This window comes from Oryctolagus cuniculus, chromosome 16, assembly GCF_964237555.1.
Source record: "Oryctolagus cuniculus chromosome 16, mOryCun1.1, whole genome shotgun sequence".
Taxonomy (NCBI): Eukaryota; Metazoa; Chordata; class Mammalia; order Lagomorpha; family Leporidae; genus Oryctolagus; species Oryctolagus cuniculus.
Window position 1 is genome coordinate 71,031,872 of NC_091447.1, and position 21,230 is coordinate 71,053,101.

General features: G+C 40.0%; 1 long non-coding RNA gene across 2 annotated transcripts in view; it reads right to left on the reverse strand.

Moving 5' to 3' along the window:
- Window positions 1-19,205: 19,205 nt before the first annotated feature.
- LOC127488755 (uncharacterized) overlaps window positions 19,206-21,230 on the reverse strand; it is a 57,834-nt gene continuing 55,809 nt past the window's right edge. For both annotated transcript variants that reach the window (XR_011383025.1, XR_011383024.1), the window contains one exon: window positions 19,206-20,493. This is a non-coding gene — a long non-coding RNA (uncharacterized lncRNA). The remainder of the gene's footprint in view (window positions 20,494-21,230) is intronic.

A 21,230-nucleotide genomic window follows, 5' to 3' on the forward strand; every position in this document is an offset into this window, starting at 1 on the left:
GCTTACCTAATTTTAAAGATTTATTTGAACATTGGAGTTACACAGAGAGAGGAGAGGCAGAGAGAGAGAGAGAGAGAGAGAGAGAAAGACAGAGAGTGTTGAAACTTAACTGAAAAGTGATCACTGTTAAATATAAGAATGGGAATAAGAGAGGGAAGAGATGTGGAATTTGGGACATGCTCAAGCTGACTTGCCCCAAACGGTAGAGTTAGAAACATACCAGGGGATTCCAATTCAATCCCATCAAGGTGGCATGTACCAATGCCATCTCACTAGTCCAAGTGATCAATTTCTGTTCACAATTGATCATAGTGATAGGACTAAGAGCCAGAGGGATCACATAAACAAGACTAGTGTCTGCAAATACTAACTGATAGAATAAAAAAGGGAGAGAATGATCCAACATGGGAAGCGGGATACATGGCAGACTCATAAAATGGCAGATGTCCTAAACAGCGCTCTGGCCTCAGAATCAGCCCTTAAGGCATGCGGATCCAGCTGAAAAGCCCATGAGAGTATTTCAGGCATGGAAAGCCAAGACACTCTGGCAAAAAAAAAAAAAATGGCCTAAATGAAAGATCTCTGTGAGTGAGATCCCAGTGGGAAGAACAGGTCTTCAAAGAAGGAGGTACCTTTCTCTGAAGGGAGGAGAGAACTTCCACTTTAACTATGACCTTGTCTAAATATGATCAGAGTCGGTGAACTCAAAAGGCTTCCATAGCCTTGGCAACTCATGACAAGAGTCTAGGGTGATTACTGACGCCATAAACAAGAGTGTTAATTTGTTAAGTCAACAACAGGAGTCACTGTGCACTTACTCCTCATGTAGGATCTCTGTCCTTAGTGTGCTGTACATTGTGATTTAATGCTATAACTAGTACTCAAACAGTATTTTTCACTTTGTGTTTCTATGTGAGTGCAAACTGTTGAAATCTTTACTTAATATATACTAAACTGATCTTCTGTATATAAAGAGAATTGAAAATGAATCTTGATGTGAATGGAAGGGGAGAGGGAGTCGAAAAGGGGAGGGTTGCAGGAGGGAGGGAAGTTATGGGGGGGGAAGTCATTGTAATCCATAAGCTGTACTTTGGAAATTTATATTCATTAAATTATAGTTTAAAAAAAGAAAGAGGTCTTCCGTCTGCTGGTTCTATCCCCAGTTGGTCACAATGGCCAGAGCTGCACCAGTCTTAAGCCAGGAGCCTGGAGCTTCTTCTGGGTCTTCCAAGTGGGTGCAGGGGTGCAAGGACTTGGGTCATCTTCTACTGCTTTCCCAGGCCATAGCAGAGAGCTGGATCAGAAGTAGAACAGCTGGGTTTCTAACTGGTGCCCATACAGGATGCCGGCATTGCAGGTGGTGTCTTTACCCACTACGCCACAGCGCCGGCCCCAGCTTACCTATTTTTGTTAGTAAAAAACAACAAATATATGCAGTAGTATGATGAGAGCCCCTAATGATATTTTAATAAGATGAAAGGAAGAAAATTATGGCGTGTAATTTTAATAAGAATCCTAAGGTAAAGTAGTTTCAGAAAAAAAATATTTATTTTTGGTTAGACTAATTTGGGGTTAAAGCTCTATGTATTTTCATATAATATAAAGAGAGCATAAAATCTATGATAAACATTGTTCGTCACTACTGGAAACACAATGTTGCAAATTCCAAGCTTAAAAGTGATATTTAATCATACCTTCAGAAGACATCTTTTGAGAATTTGATTACAAATCAGACAAGAGGTAAAGGAGAACACATCGTGTAACACTACATCAGAAGTCATGGAACTGTGGAGAATTCAGTGAAGTAGCATGAAAAGATACAATCTCAGATTTGAGAACAGAACCGACGTTTTCTGGGCCCCAAGGTCAAGTCAACAAAATTTTTATGTTGAGGGGCTTAAATGTGCAGTTAGCCTTTTTTCTTTTTCAAAAAAAATGGAAATCAGTAAAGCAATAAGAATTGTATAGGAAATTCAATGTTTTGTAGAAGTAGAAAACAGCTGATATTGTCACACAGAAAAGAAAAGCAGTCAGAAGCGGTGAATGTTAAAGTTGAAAAACCTGATGACCCTAACTAATATACATGGGGAATCCTTTGGATGTTCTGAGCTTCTTAGCAGGAAGAAAACTGAGTCTTTGGAGGAGCCCCTTGAATATAATGGAAAATGGAAAGCCTCCAATGTGAGATAATATTGACATATAACAGGTTTCATAAAGGACAACTTCTTGTAAATAAAATACAGAAAAACTTGTAACACATCACCTCTCCTGCTGGAGACACAACTCATATAGGAAAGGAAAGTTTCTGTAGAAAGTTTAATCTCACTAACCCTAAGGAAACACACAGGAGGGAAACATGAATGTGTTCAGTGTGAAGAGACTTATTAGAAACTTATGTCCAAAAGTGTGTTAGAGAATACAGAGGAAAGTATGAGAAATCTTTCAGCCATAAACCAAGCCTTACTCTCTACCACAGAATTTTCACAGGAAGTTCTATCAATGTAATGCATGTGGAACAACAATTTGCTGAAAGTTATACCTGTGGGGAGCAGCTCGGACTAGACTGTTACTGGAATTAAGACTTATTCTATGCATCTGCTCTCCCACAATATGGCGCTGGGAGAGAAGTAAACAGCTTCCGCACAGCTGCCTCCAGTTCAACCAATTAACTGTAGGACTTGCTCCTGATTGGAGGAGAGCAGCGTACTCGGCGTGTGGGCAGCCGAGTTGGGATTGGCGGAGGAGGACTATAAAGGAGGAGAGAGACGGCATTCACCAGGAACATCTAAGGGGAACATCTAGCTGAGGGAACCCGTGCAGCCCCCCAGAGAGCCGGCCGGCGGTGTGCCGCTCCCCTGCGGAAGTGGGGAATGCGGCCAGGGGGAACTGCCCTTCCACGGAGGTGGAAGGGATAGTAGCCAACCCGGGAAGAACCAGCAGCAAACCCGGGGAGGGCCGAGCAGACGAAAGAACAGCGCAGGGTCCTGTGTTGCTCCTCCACGAAGACGGGGAGCGACAATACCTAAGCAGACATCAGACAGTCCACATAGGGAATAATCATGTGAATGTAATGAATGTGCAAAAAACATATTACCAGAATCAGACCCCATTATACATCAGAGAACCTACACAGGGGATGACACCTAGGAACATAATTAATGTAGGAAAACTTTTTGCTGACAGTCTTGTCTCAACAGGCAACAAAGAATTCACACAGGGATAAAACACTACAATTGTAATAAATGTGAAAAATCCTATTGCAGAAGTCATGCCTCATTACACATGAGAAATCACACAGGTGAAAAACTTATCAATGTAATTAATGTGGAAAAACATCTCAGAAGAAGTCAAACCTCATTAAATCAGAGAATTCACACCAGAGAAAACACCTATTATTGTAACAAATGACTAGAACACTTTTATAGTATGTCAAATCTAAGCAAGCAACAGGGAGCTCAAAATTGAGAAAACCTCATTTATATAATCAATATGGAAAAACCTTGCACTGAAAGTTAAGCCTCATTATATACCAGAGAACTCACACAGGGGAAAACTCTGAATCTAATGAATGTGGAAAATTCTAAACGAAGTCAAACTTCAGCCTGCCTTAAAGAGGACCTAGAAAAACAACAACAAACCAAACTCAAATTTAGTAGGAGGAAAAAATAATTAAAATTAGAGAATAAACAAAATTGAAACCAAGAAAACATTACAAAAGATCAATTAAATGAAGGGATTATTTTCTGAAAAAATAAAAAAAAAATTGATACACCTTTGGCTCAACTAACCAAAAAAAGGTGGTGGTGGGGGAAGAAGACCCAAATCGATAAAGTCAGAAATGAAAAACAAAATGCAACAAAGGTACCACAGACATAAAAAAGAATCATCAGGAATTATCAAGAGCTGTATGCCAACAAATTGGGAAACCTAGAAGAAATGGATAGATTCTTGGACACATACAATCTACCAAAATGAGTCATGAATACATAGAAAACCTAATAGACCAATAACCAAGACAAGAGGTGGAATCAGTAATAAAAATCCTCCCAACAAAGGATTGAATGGCTTCACTGCTGATTTATACCAGGAATTTAGAGAACTAATCCCAATGCTTCTCAAGCTATCAAAACAATTGAAAGGGAGGAAATCCACTCAAACTCCTTCTGTGAGGCCAGCATCACATTAATTTCTAAACCTGAAAAAGATACAAAAGAGAAAAAGAACTATAAACTAATATTCCTGATGAACATTGATGCAAAAATGCTCAACAAAATACTAGCTAATCAAATCCAACAACACATACAAAAGATCATTCACTCGGACCAAATAGGATTTAGCCTTGGTATGCAGAGGGATGGTTCAATGTTCTCACTTGCCTACTATGACTTTCACCACTGGAGCAGCATACCAAAACCTGAGCATGATTGCTAAGACTTCCTTAATATATAATGCATCCAAACGTTGGCTCTCTGGCATATTCCACCTGCCAAACAACATGGCTCCAATGTTTGTTGTTTAAGGCCAGATGTCAAAGCACAGGAGATCACCCCCTAACATCAAACAACCAAAGCAAGTCAAATGCATTTTGGTGATTATTGACACTATTATTGAATGTTTGGATGCAGGCATTGTCTTGCAATCTAGAGGTCCAAACCTTAGAATGAAGCACATGTTATCAAAGGTGACAAATAATATGACCCACCTGCCATCAATTTTGCCTTAAAGAAGAAGTCCTGTTGTCCAAATACTAGAAGCCAGACTCATAGCTCATAAGTCAGGAAACATAAGTAGTAGGTAACATAAACATAATATATCAGTCAACTTATAGACTAGCGCTGGAACTCCACTATAAACCACAGATATATTCATTGACAAACAACCTGACACCCTATTAACACATACTCAAATTGGAAATGTGTTTTAAAACTATTTGCAACAGGATGTCTTTTATCATTCATTTGGGCCACATTTTCCCAGGTGGATTTGAGAGTCTTGAGCTGCAGTGACAGGCCATAAGCACCAATATCAGCTCTTCTGGCTCTGCTCTCAAAGTTCCTAGACCCAGATAATTGTAAATCAGCTCCTGGGCCTAGGGTTGCCCTCATCTTACACAACTGCTCATAACCTTGGGAAACTCCTTGGCATCTTGCAAAGTGCACACTCTATTCTTCAATGCCTAAAAGAGAAATATAGTAGAGGATGCTACAATCTGCCATTCTAATACTTAGTGGAGACTATTTCACTAGGAATCAGCTGCCCCGTGTCTGTGAATGGCTCCATCCCCTGAGGAGAAGATAAACTTTTCCTCGGTTCCTTTATTATTGACCTGCTCTAGCTTTGTATCATAAATCCTTATTCTGAGTCTCCAACTATGATTACCTCAAATGCACCTTTCCCTGATTTTGTCCAATGATGTTTATCTCCCACAGACTTCAATACTTTTGTGGAAAATAAAAGTTATGCTGAAAACTAAAAATTATCATCCTGACACAATTTTAAAAATCCATTCATATAGGTTTTTTAACAAGTTCATGGAAAATATATATAATGAAAAACTACATACTTACAAATTTCTTTGTACCAAAATAAACATATTTTAATTATATTTTCCCACCACATTTGTAGTATTCCCATATTTTTATTGAAATGTCTCTCAATAGTATTTACATTTAGAGATGAGGTCTTTGGAAGTTAGTGTTGTATTTGGCAATGAGGGTGTGGCATTTCTCTTATGATTAGTGGACTTGTTGGAGGAAGGAAAGAAAGAAATACCCCCTAACACTGCATGTACACCCTGAAGAAAAAAACATCTGAGTACATGATGAAAAGCCACCCACCAACAAAACAGAATCCACATTAAAAAGCAAATCGGGGGCCGGCACCGTGGCTCACTTGGATAATCTTCCACCTGTGGTGCTGGCATCCCATATGGGCACCGGGTTCTAGTCTTCATTGATCCTCTTCCAGCCCAGCTCTCTGCTGTGGCCTGGGAGGGCAGTGGAGGATGGTTCAAGTGCTTGGGCTCCTGCACATGCAGGCAAGACTGGGAATAAGCACCTGGTTCCTGGCTTTAGATCGGTGCAGCGCCAGCCATGGTGGCCATTTGGGGAGTGAACCATCGGAAGGAAGACCTTTCTCTCTCCCTTTCTGTCTATAGCTCTACCTGTCAAATAAATTTTAAAAATTTTTAAAAAAAGAAAATCAGAAATCACCTTAATATTTAATTCCCTAGCTTTCAGAACTGTGAGAAATAATTTCTCTTTGCTTAACCAACATAGTCTATGGCACATTGCTATGGCAACCCAAGAAGATTAAGACTGATAGTGACACAAAATTGGGTTGATTTTAAAACAAAGACTTATGACTATGAAAGTGAATTTGGAATTGGATAAGGGGGTGCAGACTGGAATGATTTCAATATACATACAAAAATATGGACATAAAAGGTGATTCTCATGTGAAAATGTGGAATATCCCATGAGAAACTGGAAGAGAAGCAATTCTATGAAGAGATGGTTGTACTCTTTTTTGAAAGATCAAATTCATGAGCAATGGAATTATATAATTAACTGATATTTTAAAAAAATATTTTATTTGTTTGAAAGACAGAGAGACAGAATTATTCCACCTGTTGATTCATCTCCCCTCCCCACCACCAAGTCACTGAACTGGCTATGGCTATACCAGGCCAACCCCGAAACCTGGAACTCTAGTTTCCCATCAGGGTGGAAGGGGTTCAAGTGTTTGGGCCACCCTCTGCTGCTTTCACAGACATGTTATCAGGGAGGTAGATCAGAAACAATGCAGTGGAGATTTAAAGCAGTGCTTCAATATGGAATGCCAGCATCTCAGGTGTAGGTGTAACCTACTGTGACATGATGCCATCCCCAACTGAGATTTCTAAACAAAGTACTGAGAGAATGGCTTGGTTCCTCCTGAGTAGTCAAATATTAAAAGAGGAATAAATTGAAGGAGGAATTGATAGAAAAAGGGAACAAGAACATAATGAGTTGAGAAATTTTCAGCCTCTCCAAATTCCAAAACTTGAGAATGTATGTTCATAGAAGAGCGTCAGTGCTGTGACTTGAATATCAAGGATAAAAAAGTATATTTTATAAAGTGAAAAAATATCACCTTGAAGGAATGGGTACAGAGACAGAAAGAAGGATAAAAGTCCCTGAAGGTGATTAGAGATCATTAGAGTCATCATCTCAGGTTCAGTGGTCTCATGGCTTCTGATCAAAGCCTGTAGGGCAAGACTACCATTGAGAACATCGGAGATGAGACAATCAGGTATGCGGAGTACAGCCACACAGAGCCTTGGGGAGTTGTTTGTCCATATAAAGCCAAAAGAATAATGCTGTCACCTCATTGTTTCAGGAAAGCAGATTATCCAATTAAAAAGGATTACTGATACCCTAAAGATCTGATGAAATTTGGCTGGGCTTTGGATTTCTTTGGGAACCTTTTCCTTTTTTCCATGTATCCATTTGACATGGAAATGTCTACCCATTGCCTGACCACCATCGTATTTTGGCAGTACACACCTGTCTGGTTTCACTGGGACAGAGTGAGAGAGAATTTGTTTCATTTATACCTGAAAGATTGTATTTTAAAGTTAATTAATAAATATGATTTATATACTATTAAAATGAATGCAGTTACCATGAAAGAAGGGCACGATTTTTTGGAGACCAGGCATAGAATGCTATACACAATTTTCATCTTCCCTAAAAACATATGTTGAAAGAGCTACACAAATGTGATGGCATTTGGACATGCAGACTTTTGTAGATAATCAAGTTCAGATTACACCATGAGAATGGGACCCATATATATAAGAGATACCCCAATTCTCTGCCTGCAGACATTGAAGAAAGTTTCATGTGAAGACACAGGAAAAGGGTGGCTGCCTGCAAGAGAGGAACTGAATCAGCCGGCACCTTGATCCTGGTGTCCTGAGCCTCCAGAATCATAAGCAGTAAGCTTCTGATGTTTACATCACTCAGGCTAGGGTATTTTCTTTGGCTACTATGAGGGAACAAATGCAACTTGGTTATACACAATGACTACTATCATATATCTATTAGTCTATGTTCTCAAATATCCTCAGTGAACCTATCAAGTTAACAAGTATGCAAGTCATACTTTGGACACATTAAACACCTCAACCAAAATATCATTACAGACCACAGAAATTTTCGGCTAGTTTTCTCAAATAGTCACAGGAAAAAATGGGAAAGTTAGTTATAAGTTGGCCTGCCAAGACTTCTTGTTTTGCCCTGCCTTTGTACTCTCCAAAGAAAATGTTTCTTGACTTATACAGGGCCACTTATGCCCTACTCTCTTAAAGTCTCCCTTGATATTCAAGCCACTCAAATATCCCAAACAATCAAGTCCAAATCTGATGTGCACACCTTAAGGAGTAAACTGCAGTACAGTTTTAAGAATGCTTCTTCCCTCAGTATTGATACTGTAGATGCCAGTACACTGCTGCTCTTGAACAGCCACAATGTCTTCTGTATTGCATTCTCACAGTTGAGCCACTAAAAACCTGCCCTTAACACAACAGGGATGGACACACACACACACACACACACACACACACACACGGGTTCTTTTTTTAAAGCTCTTAGTAATTTTTTAAAGATTTATTTATTTGAAAGTCGGAGTAACAGAGGGAGAGAGGAGAGAGAGAAGAGAGGAGAGAGGAGAGAGAGAAGAGAGAGAGAGAAGAGAGAAGAGAGGAGAGAGGAGAGAGGAAAGAGAGAGAGGAGAGAGGAGAGAGAGAGGAGAAATAGAGGAGAGAGGAGAGAGGAGAGAGGAAAGAGAGAGAAGAGAGGAGAGAGGAGAGAGGAGAGAGGAGAGAGGAGAGAGTCTTCTATCCACTGGTTCACTCCCCAACTGGCCACAACAGCTGGAGCTGTGCCGATCCAAAGCCAGGAGCCAGGAGCTTCTTCTGGGTCTCTCATGTGGGTGCAGGGGTCTAAGGACTTGGACTATCTTCTACTTCTTTCCCAGGCCATATCAGAGAGCTGGATCAGAAATGGAGCAGCCAGGACTCAAACCAGTGCCCATATGGAATGCTGGCACTGCAGGTGGTGTCTTTACCCACTACATCACAGCACTGGCTCCAACTGGCAGGTTCTTTATCCAGGTGAGGACAGAGATTGTCAAAATTAGCCATATTATTTTTTTAATTTGAAAGAAAGTGAAGCAGAGAGGCAGAAATATAGAGAGATAGAGATCTTCCATTCACTTGTTCAGTCTGGAAAAACTCACAACAACTGGGGTTGGGCCAATTTGAAGCCAACAAGATAGCACTCAATCTAGGTCTCTCTTAATGAATGACAGGAACCTAAATACTTGAGCCATCATCTTCATAGAATGAGTTGAGAGGCATAACACTGTTTACAATACTCAAGATAAAATTCACCATCACTACACATGTAGAGAAATAAACGTTTGACCAATAATCAAGGAGAAAAAAAAATCACTAGTAAGAAACTCAAGTAACACATTGCAAGATGGCTAAACCACCTCCAAGTATCTTCTAGTTCCTAAGGATGATATATGAGTATTATAAAAGTGATTGACAAGGGGCCAGCACTGTGGCAAGTGGGTAAAGCCGCCACCTGCAGTGCTAGCATCCCTTAAGAGTGCTGGTTTGAGTCCTGGATGCTCCATTTCCAATCTAGCTCTCTGTTATGGCCTGGGAAAGCAGTAGAAGATGGCCCATGTCTTTGGTCCCCTGCATCTATGAATACCTCTCTCTCTGCCTCTCCTTCTCTCTGTGTGTAATTCTTTCAAATAAATAAATATGTAAAAGTGATAAAGTAAGCTACATGGGAGAACTGCCCAGGTTGTTTTGGCCATTTGGGCAATGAATCAATGGATGGAAGATTTCTCTCAGTCTCTCTCCCCTCTCTCTGTAACTAAGCCTTTCAAATAAAATAAATTTTTTAAACAATAAATAAAAGGGCCTTAGTCTGTAGGTTCCATCTGTTGCTTTCTCTCACTATGAAATGCTTCATATACTATCTTATGAAGCAAAATCATTATACTTAGTGAAATAAGCCAGTCCTAAAAAGCCAAATACCATATGTTTTCCCTGATCCAAGGTAAGTAATAGAGTACCTAAAATGTAATGTATTGGTGTGAAATGGACATTTTGAGATTTGATGATTGTTTACAGCCTTTGTCTCTTCTGTTGAGGAAGTGTTTTTTTCTTCTTCATACTCTCTGTTGAACTCTTTTACTTTGTGTAGGTTTGACTTTATGATCATTATGTAAACTGAAAGTAGACCTTTGTAAAGATTAAGTGTGGGAATGGCAGAGAGAGTAAGAAGAGGGTTGGGGCATGGGCAGGAGGGAGGCTATGTTCCTAAATCTGTATATATGAAACATATAACTTAAATAAAATTTTAGATGGGGCCTCTTGTTTAGACTGCCCAGCCTCCAGAATGTAATTTTTTCCTTGGGTCTGGTATTATGTCACAACAGGTTATGCCACTGTATTGATGTCCGAGTCCAATATCAGCATGCTGCTCTGAGTCTTGCATGCTCCAGTTCCAATTCATCTGCTTGCTAATGTACCTGGAAAGTCAGTAGAAGATGGTCCATGTACTTTGGTTCCTGCTACCCATGTGGGACACTGAAAGGTAGTTCCTGGCTCCTAGCATTGACCTTGCCTAGGCCTGACCAGGCTGTTGCAACCATTAGTAAGTGAAACAAAGTTTGGACTCTCTCTGTCTCTCTGCTCTCTCCCTCAATCACTGTCTTTCAATAAAAATAATTGTTTCATTTCTGCACTACTAATTGAATGCCACTTTTACCACAAAACGAAGACAGAAAATCAGTTAATAGACAGTTTATGAAAGAAGACAAATGTGCAGAGCTACAAAAACCCAAGGAACAATTTAGAAAGCAATATAGATATACAAAGGTTTGCAGAAAGTGGGATTAAGACAAGATAACTGTGGTAAAATAAATTTTGAATTCTTCCTAATATGCACTCTTCATAACCTTTATGGATAGTGTTTTTTATCATATGCAGTTTCAATGCATTTACTCTAAACCAATTGTATGCATGAATTACAAAAAAATTACAGTACAATAAATTTCTTTTTTTCCTTTTTTTTAAAAAAAATATTTATTTATTTATTTGAAAGTCAGAGTTACACAGAGAGAGAAGGAGAGGCACAGAGAGAGAGGTCTTCCATCCTCTGGTTCACTCCCCAATTGGCCACAATGGCCAGAGCTTTGCTGATCCAAAGTCAGGAGCTACTTCTGGGTTTCCCATGTGGGTACTGGGGCCCAAAGACTTGGGCTCTTATACTGCTTTCCCAGGCCATAGCAGAGAGCTGGATCGGAAGTGGAGCAACAAGACTCGAACTGGTGTCTATATGGGATTCCAGCACTGCAGGCAACAGTTTTACCTGCTATGCCACAGGGATGGCCCCTCTTTTATTTCAACTTTCCACAATGTTTTTCAAGTGCTTCAGTGAGAAGAACATGACTGACACCCAAACTGCATTTAGAAATGACTATGAACTTTCAAAATTATGATTCAAACTGCTCAATGACCACCTAACTGGCATACATAGAAAAGTATCCTAGGCAAAGCACAAATAGAAGAAATCCAAATACCAAGGAAAGACTTTGAATGTAGTGAAACAACAGTGATTGGCACACTGGGTTACAACCAAACATGAATGATGCTGGCTTCTCCTCAGAAACAAGGAAATGACATCTTCAGTGTTAAAGGAAAATATCCTTCCATCCCTGATTCTGTATCTAGTGGATGTATTTGAAAATATGAGATGAACAGGGGCAAATATTTTAGGATTAAGCTGGTACTTGAGATGTTTTGTACTCCGTGTCACAGTGATTGACTCTTTTCCCGACTGAGTTGCAAGCTAACTCACACCCAGAGAGGCAGCAAGTGATGGCTCAAGTATTTGAGTCCCCACCACCCACGTGAGAGACCTGGGTTGAGTTACGGTCCCCTGGCTTCAGCCTGGTCCTGCCTCAGCTCTTGTGGACATTTGGGGAGTGAACTAACAGATAGATGATAGCTTTGTCACTTTTCTTTTCAAATTAATAAATATAAACAACTTATAAGGTGATAAAAGGACATTTTCTAAACCACAAAAACTAACATAGCTACTAACCTTTGCAGACCTAAAATATAGAATGTTAAAGAAGTTTTTCCAGGGTAGAAGAAAATGACGTAATATTATTACTTGAATATAAAAGAAAGAATCATAATCACTAAAATGGTAATTATGTCTGTGGATAAATATGAAGGGTTTTAAACTTCTAATTTATCTTAATTTCCTCAAAAGAGATGTGATTAAAGCAAAACTTATCACATCACGTGAGGCATTCACATGTTGATTCAATATCTAAATGTAAGGATTAAAAATAATAAATGTTTATGGCTAATAAAAAAGTCCCTATATTGTATATAAAGCAGTACAGTATAACTCCAAGCATATTATGAAAAATTTTCATATTTTAATATATTAAAGCCATTAATAACACATTAAGCCTATAATTATTATATGTTAATCAAAGAAAGCAGTACATGTGTTTGCCGGGGCTGTCATAATTGATATAGTATAGAGTGGCTGAAATAAACAACAGAAATTCATTTTCTTACAGTTCTATGGAATGAAAGTTTAGGTATGAGGTGCTGCAGGTTTGATTTCTCCTGAGGTCTTTTTTAGTTCAAAGATGGTCAATGTCATACCATGTCTTCACAGGGCCACTTCTCTCTCTTAAAGATCCCAGTTCAATTGGATTAGGGTCCACACACAGGACTCAATCAACCTTAATTACTCTTTTGAAGGTTCTAGCTCCAAATGTAGTCAGCTATAGTTCAGTCTTCGCATATGGCTTGTGGCGGGGAGGGGGCAAATTTAGTCAATAGAAGTAGAGTTACACAGACAATAGGAGTACCACAATAAAACATTTAAAATATTTTATGGGTAGATGCATTTATCCAAATGCTTACAGTGTCAAGATACATACATACCACACTGGAGTTTCTGCGTTTCATGCCCAGCTCTGCCTCTTGACTCTAGCTTTCTGCATGGATGGACCCTGGTAGGTAGTAGTGATGTCTCAAGGAATTAGGGTCCTGCCACCAGCTCCTGCTTTCAGCCAGGCTCAGTAACAATAATTTGGGGAATAAATTGCTGGATGGAAGCACTCACTCTCTCTCAGTACCCAAATGAATGAATAAAATTTTAAAAAAAATCACTAAAAATATATCCTAAGCCAAAAAGCAGGTAGTATGAGAAACACAGGAACATAGCAGAGGAGACAAACTGAAAATGAGACACTAAATGGCAGACCAAATTTCAACTATATTAATAGTTGAAATGTAAATAGACTAATAATTAAGGCAGAGATTGTTGGTGTGCTGTCTACAAGTACCACACTTGCTCTGCAAAAACAAAATGGAATGAAAGTGAGTGGATGGAGCTAGATACACCATGCAGAGTTGGGTGTACAGCCTAGTAGTTAAGACACATGCATCTCATATTGGAGTAGCTTGGTTTGCTACCCACCTCTGGCTCTCAAATCCATTTTCCTTCTACTGCAGACCCAGGGAGACAGCAGTGATAGCTCAAATCCTTGAGTCCCTGGATCCCAGCTTCAGTCCAAAACACTCCCAGCTATTTCAGTTATTGGGAAAGTGAACCAGCAAATGGGACTGTCCCTCACTTTTACTCTCTCCCAGGTAAATAATTTAAAAGGATGTACTATGAAAACACTAAGTATATAAAGCTCAAGTTGGTAACTTATTTAGCAGCAAACAAATAATCTTCAACAAAAAATGAATTTCCACATATACTGAGAGGCCTTACATCATAATAAATAAATGTATCAGGATGATACAATAATTATAAATGTTAATATACCATAAAACGAAACCACTAAGGACATGACATAAAACCCACAAAACTAAACAGGAAACTCAAAAAAATCCACAAGTAACATCAAACAATTAATTTTCCTTTTATAGTAAGTAATAAAACAAACCAATGAAAACCAGTCAAATCTAAACATGAATGACAGTATATTGACCTAATTAATACCTATATGCTACTCTTTGGAACATTTACAAAGAACAGACGCTGAGTTATAAATGAAAACTAAAATCATAAAGTGTTCTGAGTTGATCACATGGAATTAAATTAGAAACCATGAAGGAAAAAGAAATACAGACTGTCCAGTATCTCACACTGACTGTTGATGAGCAGCTTAATATGTTATCCCTCTTAGTATTTTTTTTGTTTGTTCTACTTAATACTTTTGGTTGAATACTGTAATCAATACACAATTCTTCTTAAGTGCTGAAACTTAACTGAAAAGTGAGCTGTTAAATATAAGAGTGGAATAAGAGAGGGAAGAGATGTGCAATTCGGGACATGCTCAAGATGACTTACCTCAAACAGTAGAGTTAGAAACATACCAGGGGATTCGAATTCAATCCCATCGAGGTGGCATGTACCAATGCCATCTCACTAGTCCCAGTGATCAATTTCTGTTCACAATTGATCATAATGATAGGACCAAGAACCAAAGGGATCACATAAACAAGAATAGTGTCTGCAAATACTAGCTGATAGAATCAAAAAGGGAGAGAATGATCCAATATGGGAAGTGAGATACACAGCAGACCCTTAGAATGGCAAATGTCCTAATAGCACTCTGGCCTCAGAATCAGCCCTTAAGGCATGCGGCTCTGGCTGAAAAGCCCATGAGGGTATTTCAGGCATGGAAAGCCAAGACACTCTGGCCAAAAAAAAATCCCAAAACCTAAATGAAAGATCTCTGTGAGTGAGATCCCAGTGGAAAGAACAGGTCATCAAAGAAGGAGGTACCTTTCTCTGAAGGGAGGAGAGAACTTCCACTTTGACCATGGCCTTGTCTAAAAATGATCAGAGTCAGTGAACTCAGGGGGCTTCCATAGCCTTGGAAACTCATGACAAGAGCCTAGGGTGATTACTGATGCCATAAACAAGAGTGTCAATTTGTTAAGTCAACAACAGGAGTCACTGTGCACTTACTCCTCATGTAGGATCTTTGTCCTTAATGTGCTGTACATTGAGATCTAATGCTATAACTAGTACTCAAACAGTATTTTTCACTTTATGTTTCTGTGTGGGAGCAAACTGTTGAAATCTTTACTTAATGTATGCTAAACTGATCTTCTGTACATAAAGAGAATCGAAAATGAATCTTGATATGAATAGAAGGGGAGAGGGAGTGGATAAGGGGAGGGTTGCGGGTTGGAGGGACGTTATGGGGGGGAAGCCATTGTAATCAATATTCTGTACTTTGGAAATTTATATTCATTAAATAAAAGATAAAAGGCTCCAAAAAAAGTGAAGTAATATATTCTCGAATAATCTATGAGTGAAAGAACTCAGACTGTAAATTAGAAAACATGTCAAACAAATTACCCCACAGCTGTGACATTTGTGGTGGATTAGTGGTAGTCAATTTTTTTTTCATCCTCACCATTGAGGTGGAATTTAATGCATCTAGAATGTGGGCTGGATTTAGCAACTTGCTTGAACAGAACATGGCTTATTCAAACACTGAAAAAGTCATTACAGACAAAGGACAGTACCCCAGTTGGAAACATGCTAACCTTAGATTGACTATGTTTATAAATAACTAACAATCATCTTATTACGTCATTAAATGAACCCATAATTGTGAATGTACAATGTTAAGAATAAACAGAGAAAATGAAACTCAAACAATAATTTATTTGAAATAGCTTAAATATATATTGCATGAATCACAAAAAAGAATTATGTAAAATTGAATGCTTTTGTATGTAAAAAGGCATCCAACATAGTTAAAAGGCAACCTTTTTGATGGAAAACATCTGCAAATTATATTTCATAACAGATTAATACTGGGAACACATGGTGTATAAGAAACTCTTAGAACTCAAAAGCAATAAACAATTAAAGTTGGCAAAGGGTTAAATAAACAAAAAGATATACACAAGGCTAATTGGTACATGAAAAAATTCAACATTATTGATCATTAAATAAATGCAAAGGACAACCATGATGAAATACAACTTTGTATCCATTATAATGTCAATTACAAAAAAAAAAAAAAATGAGCGTTGGCAGGGCCAGAGACACTAAAACTCAAATGCACTGCTGGTCTGAATGAACAATGATGGAACCAATATAGAAGAGAGTACTGAGGGGCAGCATTTAGTGATGGCCTTCTCACTGACAAAGTCCACAGGCAGCACAGGGCATCACACAGCAACAGACAGGGAGCACACAGGTGTCTTTCTGTTCTCAGTCTTCTTTTTGCATTCAGTCAGTCCTTGGGGTCTACCCTGAGGACTTCATCTAATCCTTCTCATCTCCTAGAAGTTCCACCTCTAAACACCACTTTCAGAATTAAGCTTCCACCCTTTTAATATCTCAAATTGGGAATTATACCCAAATAATATTAAAATATTCATAGCAACATACAACAGAAGATGACTGAGCTTTGAAAGGAAAATTCTGAAAAATGGTAAACAACATGGCTCAATCTTGAAGACATAATGCTAACAAGAAATATGCCAGTAACAAGAGGAAAAACTCTGGGTGGTTCAATGGAAAGTTGCAGTGAATGACAGTGTTTGTCATGGAAAGGAATAGGGATTTAATGTTCAACAAACGTTTTCACCTGATTGAGATAAAAAAATTTTGTATACACAGGCCATCACTGTGGCATAGTAGTAGGTTAAGTCCCCACCTATGGCACTGGCATCCCAGATGTGTACTGGTTCAAGTTCTGGCTGCTCCACTTCTGATCCAGTTCCTTGCCAATGGCATGGGAAAGCAGAAGATGGCCCAAGTGCTTGGGCCCCTCACCAGTGGGGGACCTGGAAGAAGCTCCTGGCTCCTGGCTTCGGACTGTCCCAGCTCCAGTGGTAGCAACTATTTGAAGAGTGAACCAGCAGATGGAAGACCTTTCTGTCTCTCCCGCTTGTCTATTAACTCTACCTCTCAAATAAATTTTAAAAAGAAAAAGAAAAAGAAAAAAGGATGACAGTGCATTATGTCTTTTTGTCAGTTTGCTCCATTCACCAACAACTTAAAAAATTCTGTATATAGATGGTAGTAATGGGTGCACAGTAATGTGAATATGCTTAATGCCACTGAGAGATATATGTTCAAAGGTTCAGTGTTATATTGCACATTTTGTCACAATATCACTTATTTTTTTAATTTATTTATTTATTATTTTGACAGGCAGAACTAGACAGTGAGAGAGACAGAGAGAAAGGTCTTCCTTCCATTGGCTTACCCTAGAAATGGCTGCTATGGCCAGCGTGCTGTGCCAATCCTAAGCCAGGAGCCAGGTGCTTCCTCCTGGTCTCCCATGCAGGTGCAGGGCCCAAGGACCTGGGCCATCCTCCACTGCCTTCCTGGGCCACAGCAGAGAGCTGGACTGAAAGAGGAGCAACCAGGACAGAACCAGTGTCCCAACTGGGACTAGAACCCGGAGTGCCGGAGCCACAGGCGGAGGATTAGCCTAGTGAGCCATGGCGCCTGCAATATCACTTATTTTTAAACATGTACCAGAGTCCTCTTCCATAATCATTGCCATGATTTATGCATATGCTGATTTTTTATGACTCATTTGAAGCGTCTATAGGAAATAACAGGATACAACAATTAAGAGTTTGAAAGCCTGGCAAATTATTTTTGGGTTAGAAACATCTAATTTTGTAATAGTGCAAACTATAGATAGCATCATATATACAAATAAGGACAAAGTACCAGTAATTTTAATATTAGTTACTTTTACTTTTATATGAAAAGCACACAGACATGGACAGAACTTCCCAAATACCCACAACAGCTAGGGCTGGGCTAGGTTGAAGCCCAGTACCTGGAATTCAATCTTGGTCTCCCATGTGGATGACATCACCTACTATCACCCAGGGCATTATCAGGAAGCTAGAATTGGAAGCAGAGTCAGGACTCAACCATGCAAACCATAATAGGAGATTCAGGTGAGTCAAGAGGTATGTTTTTAACATTTTTTATTCATTTTCATTTTATAAGAAAGGTAGAGAAAGAAAGGAGAGAGGGAGGGGAAGGGAGAAAGGGAGGAGGGCGGGAGAGACGGAAGGAGAAAAAAAAAAGATCTTCCATCTCTGGTTCCATCCCCAATTGCCCCCAATAAACAGGTACCTGGAATTCAATCTGGATCTCACATGTGGATGGCAGGCACTGAAGTACTTTGATCTATCATCTGTCTCCCAGGATACACATTAGCAGAAAGAACGGGGCCAGTCTTGTGATATAGTCAGTTAAGCCACTGCTTATGACACTGGCCACCCTACTTCTGATCCGGCTTCCCACTACTGTGCCTGGGAAGGCAGCAGAAGATGGCCCCAAACCTGGGCTTCTGCCACCCATGTGGGAGAGAGACTAGGATGGAGTTTCCTGGCTCCTGGCTTCAGACTCCACATTTTTGGCTACTTGGGGAGTTAGAGAGCAGATGGAATACCTCTCTCTGTACCTTTCCCTCTCGTTGTGTTGCTCTTTCAAAAAAATAAACAAATCTTTAAAAAAAAAAGCATTGCAGAGTGGGATGCATGGGGAAGCACATGAACTACTTGAATGAGTGACGGTAAGAAGAAAGTAGGGGCCGGTGCTGTGGCGTAGCGGGTAAATTCACCACCTGCAGTGCCAGCATCCCACACGGGTGCCATGTTCTGGCTGCTCCACTTCCGATCCAGCTCTCCGCTATGACTTAGGAAAGCAGTAGAAGATGCCTAAGTCCTTGGTCCTCTGCACCCATGTGGGAGACCTCAAAGAAGCTAATGGCTCCTGGCTTTGGATCGGTGCAGCTCTGGCAGTTGAGGTTATCTGGGGAGTGAGCCAGTGCATGGGAGACCTCTCTCTCTCTCTCTCTCTCTCTCTCTCTCTCTGCCTTTCCTTCTCTCTCTTTGCAACTCTGACTTTAAAATAAATAAATAAATCTTTTTTTTTAAAAAAAGAAGAAAGTAGAAGTGTACAAGGAGAAAGAAAAGAAACCAACACGGAGGTCATGATAGAAACAAAGAATTTTCTTTTTTTAAACTTTTATTTAATGAATATAAATTTCCAAAGTACAGCTTATGGATTACAATGGCTCCCCCCCCTATAAATTCCCTCCCACTTGCAACCCTCCCCTTTCCCGCTCCCTCTCCCCTCCATTCACATCAAGATTCATTTTCAATTCTTTTTATATACAGAAGAACAGTTTAGCATATATTAAAGATTTCAACAGTTTGCACCCACATAGAAACACAAAGTGAAATATACTGTTTGAGTACTAGTTATAGCATTAAATCACAATGTACAGCACATTAAGGACAGAGATCCTACATGAGGAGTAAGTGCACAGTGACTCCTGTTGTTGACTAAACAAATTGACACTCTTGTGTATGGCGTCAGTAATCACCCTAGACTCTTGTCATGAGTTGCCAAGGCTATGGAAGCCTTTTGAGTTCACCGACTCTGATCATATTTAGACAAGGTCTTAGTCAAAGTGGGAGTTCTCTCCTCCCTTCAGAGAAAGGTACCTCCTTCTTTGATGACCTGTTCTTTCCACTGGGATCTCACTCACAGAGATCTTTCATTTAGGTAATTTTTTTTTTGGCCAGAGTGTCTTGGCTTTCCATGCCTGAAATACCCTCATGGGCTTTTCAGCCAGATCCGCATGCCTTAAGGGCTGATTATGAGGCCAAAGTGCTGTTTAGGACATTTGCCATTCTATGAGTCTGTTGTGTATCTTGCTTCCCATGTTGGATCGTTCTCTCCCTTTTTTATTCTATCAGTTAGTATTTGCAGACACTAGTCTTGTTTATGTGATCCCTCTGGCTCTTAGTCCTATCACTATGATCAATTGTGAACAGAAATTGATCATTTGGACTAGTGAGATGGCATTGGTACATGCCACCTTGATGGGATTGAATTGGAATCCCCTGGTATGTTTCTAACTCTACCGTTTGGGGCAAGTCAGCTTGAGCATGTCCCAAATTGTACATCTCTTCCCTCTCTTATTCCCACTCTTATATTTAACAGGGATCACATTTCAGTTAAATTTCAACACTTAAGAATAACTGTGTATTGGGGAAGAGGCAAGATGGCGGAATAGGAAGGGAGCACACTGATAGTCCGGGGAGAGATAGTTTAATAAAAGTGGAGATACTGCAGATTCAAGGAAGAGTAGGGGAGGAAACAGCAGAAGAAACTCTTCCGGAAAGCATGATTCACAGCGGACCTGCGTGGAGAGCGTGCGAGACCACAGTTCGGGACACCAGCGGCAGACTCAACACACCAGCGCTGGAACGCGAGGTGAGCCGAACCTCAATAGCCTGAGACACCGGCAGGCAAGCGGAGAGAGGAGACTAGAGGGAACGACCCCTGGGGGGGGGGGAGTTCACCAGGCTAACTGGAAGAGAGAGAGAGAGAAAAAAAAAAGGTGAGTGGTACGGACACGGGTTTCTCTCTCTCCGCTCACCTCTCAAGGGCGAGCAAGACAAAGAGCAGGCGCCATCTTGGACATACGTCATAAGCAGAGTGACCTCAGGTCTGCACTGGCCCTGAGCCTAGCAGGAAAACCTGACTCTGGGCGGGGCGAATTAACAGGAGATTAGGACCTATAAATTTGTGGTGCTACTGAACTGAGACTGTGAAAAAAGAGACGGTGGGGGAGAGAACTCACAGAATTCACGTGAGCACTCTCCATAGATGCTACAATTACATAACTTTGGCAACCCAGTGGGAAGCTGAAGGAGACTTTGAGCCCACTCTGAGGGCCGAACAGATTCCCTGTATGGTCCTTGGGAAAGAGCTTCTGATCTCTGGCTCCTGTGGGTATATCATTTACCTGCTAACTACCTCCAACTTCGTTCAGCTGTGCGGAATTACTTCCCTTTTGAATCAAAAAAAGAAAGAGGGAGAGAGAGAGGTTTACCACGCCTAACCTGGGAGTGTCACCTTTGGCACACCAAACAGAGCTCTCAGGCCACACCCATCTCAAGCCCTAAGGCTCCATCAAAAACAGATAGTCCACTTAATCTAGAGTCATAGTATAACAAGAAAAAGCACCACAGTGAAGAAACCAAATATCTCCAATATGACAAATAACAAACGCAAAAACTGAGGTAATATAAACAAGGAAGTCAC